This window comes from Propithecus coquereli, unplaced genomic scaffold (assembly GCF_000956105.1).
Source record: "Propithecus coquereli isolate 6110/MARCELLA unplaced genomic scaffold, Pcoq_1.0 Scaffold65, whole genome shotgun sequence".
Classification (NCBI taxonomy): Eukaryota; Metazoa; Chordata; class Mammalia; order Primates; family Indriidae; genus Propithecus; species Propithecus coquereli.
Genome location: NW_012152507.1, coordinates 7,653,104 through 7,656,120, shown reverse-complemented (window position 1 = coordinate 7,656,120; position 3,017 = coordinate 7,653,104). Strand labels below are relative to the sequence as shown.

Below are 3,017 nucleotides of genomic sequence, written 5' to 3'. Positions count from 1 at the left end.
CCCTGGGATCCCACCACACAGTTGAGTGCATAGCCACTGATCAGCATACTCTCCATCTGACTTGTCCCGTGGGCTTTCAGAATATTAACAGAATTGACTGGATATTGGAGATGGCCTCTTATATCTGTGTACTTAACTGCAAGTACAGCATCTACTACCATATTGGCAAAGAAATCACCATTTATTCCAATGATTTTGGAAGACATTGATGTCTTAGCAGCATTAATCAGGCAATCTCTTCCAAGTTCGTCTGTGTTAGTAATGAGGTTTTCACTGATATAACGCACTGCTTCCTTGCAAGCAAGTCGATAGCCACTAATAACTGATGTGGGATGAATTTTCTGTTTGACTAGTTCATCTGCATTTTTTAGAAGCTCTGCTGCAATAATAACCACTGAGGTAGTACCATCTCCAACTTCTTTGTCTTGCAGATCAGCCAGCTCACAAAGAACTTTGGCTGCAGGATGTTCCACCTCCAGTAATTTCAGGATGGTCGCGCCATCATTAGTAATGGTTACATCACCAATATCATCCACCAACATTTTATCCAAGCCAACTGGACCAAGAGAACTTTTCACGGTGTTAGCAATAGAAGCTGCAGCCATAGCGTTCTGGGAGCGGATTGCCTCCCCAGTGCTGTGGTCCCTGAACACGGACAAAGGCCCCTCCATCTTCGCGGCAGGGTATACGTTGAATTTTACTCACGCCGCGGGCAGCCACTATCTCGGTGCCTCAGCCGAGCAGCGGCCACTACAACGCTGGCGACAGCGTGGAGCGGACCAGAGTGACGCCGCGGGGGCTGCTGGGTAACACCGTTCCGCTCGCTTTATCGCACTACTTTAGAACTGAAGTTCAGAGAAATTCAGGCACAGGTCCAAAGACACATGGTTAGGAAGTGGTTGAGTTAAGACTCACGCCCAGTGCTATTTCCACCATCCTGTGCTGTATCTGTAGCTCACAGCTCACTTTCACATCCTTCCTGTAGCTCTCCATGCTCATAGCTTACCTCCTTTTGGGCCTCCTAGCAGAATGTAAAAAACTTGGGGGTGAGAAGAAGGGAGTGGAAAGGCCCAGAAGATAAAGAGGAGCCTTTGTAATTATAGATTTCTTCTAAGGTCTGTTGATCCATTGAAGATCTGTTGGAAATGCTGCTATGTAATAATACTCTATCTTAGTCCATTCCTGTTGCTGTAAAGGAATACCTGAGATGAGGTAATTTATAAAGACAAGAGGTTTATTTGATTCATAGTCCTGCATGCTGTACAAGAAGCATGGTGCTGGCATCTGCTTCTGGTTAGGGCTTTAGGCTCCTTCTACTTGTGGCAGAAGGTGAAAGGGAACTGGTGTGTGCAGAGATCACATGGTGAGAGAGGAAGCAAGAGAAAGAGGGGAGGTGTGAGGTTCTTTTTAAACAACTAGCTCTTGTGAGTAAGGACTCACTGCTTCCTACCCCAGGGAGGGCATTAATCTATTCATGAGGGGTCCACCCCCATGATCAAAATACCTCCTATTAGGTCCCACCTCCAACACTGGGGATCAGATTTCAGCATGAGGTTTGGAAGGTCAAATATCAGAACCATAGCACACGACTTTCTCCTGTTGCTTGACTCTCACATTGAGTTATGTTTTGAAATCTATTGAAGAATGGAATGATTGTGAGCATGGAGGAAAGATATATGGTTTAGAAACAAATTGGACATGTAAGGGGTTATTGCAACAGATTCCAATCAACAGAAGAACAACAAAGGCAGAGACAGTTAAGATCAAGAACAGGAGATTAGAAGGATGTTTAGAAGACATATTTGACCCAAAAAACAGTGGTGTGTGTGTGTATTTGAAAGAGAAAGACAGTTAGAGAAAGGAATGATTAATGACAGGGATGCTGCCTAGTTTTCTGATTTGAAAAACTGGATGGGTCATTTTGTTCACAATCAAGGTCAAGGAAAAACAGTTTCAAGGAGGATGGAGTAGTGCATGGTAGAATGCTAAACGACAGACAGAAAAAAAAAGATCATATCAAAGTAATTGGATTTGAAAATCAGGAGGTAATTAATGGCTTTGGAAAAATAACTGTCATAGGTAGAGACAGAAGTGAGTAGAATAGTGGGGTGAAATGGGAAAGTTGAGAAATTATTTGGAAGTGAGAAGGAAAGAGACTATTTCTGTAGTTACGCTGTGGAAAATTCATGGGATTTGGAATCTGAAGAACCAATTTCAAAACCTGGTACTTCTTACTTGCTATGCAGCCTTTGGCAAATCACTTTACCCATCTGAGTCTGTTCCGAGAAAGTGACCAACAACTTGCTCTGTTCATTTTCCTGTGATCTACTTCCTTATTGTGTGTCACAGGAAAAACCATGTCATGAGATTGAGGTGTTTTTTCTAATTATTATTTTAAGCAAATCTCCCCCATTGCCAAAGAATGGCACCTTCCAGTCTAAATAAACTGGGATATTTGACATTTGATCAAGTCATGGCTAAATGTTATAAGAGTATATAGAGCTTTCTTTCTGTAGCTCTGTTATGGTTATATGTGGAGGGGCTGCACATAAGTAAAACCTTTTTTCCAGTTGTCCCTTAATTGACAGTTAAACCTTGTCACTCAATAAGTTAATGCACATAATTAGTAGATGCACATAAAAATGTATTGTATTTTATTCTTTGGCATCACTTAAAAAGATTTTTTAAAAAGCATTTATAATTCCTTCAAGAGATATTAAATGGATATAGTGTCTTTTTTTTATTTCAGCATATTATGGGGGTACAACTGTTTATGTTATGTATATTGCCTTTGCCCCCCCTCCCCCCGAGTCAGAGCTTTGAGCGTGTCCATCCCCCAGATGGTGCGCATCACACTCATTATGTATGTATAAACCCATCCCCTCCTCCCCCCTCCCATCTGCCTGATGCCCGATGAATGTTATTCCTATATGTGCACTTAGGTGTTGATCAGTGAAACCAATTTGCTGGTGAGTACATGTGGTGCTCATTTTGCATATAGTGCCTTTTATCTTGCA

The 3,017-nt window shown here is 42.1% G+C and overlaps 1 pseudogene across 1 annotated transcript; it reads right to left on the bottom strand.

The window, feature by feature from the left end:
• Nucleotides 1-2: 2 nt before the first annotated feature.
• Nucleotides 3-821, bottom strand: LOC105822954 (annotated as a pseudogene). Its single transcript, XR_001138124.1, has one exon. The product of XR_001138124.1 is annotated as a T-complex protein 1 subunit alpha pseudogene (transcript).
• Between the last annotated feature and the right edge of the window lie 2,196 nt (nt 822-3,017).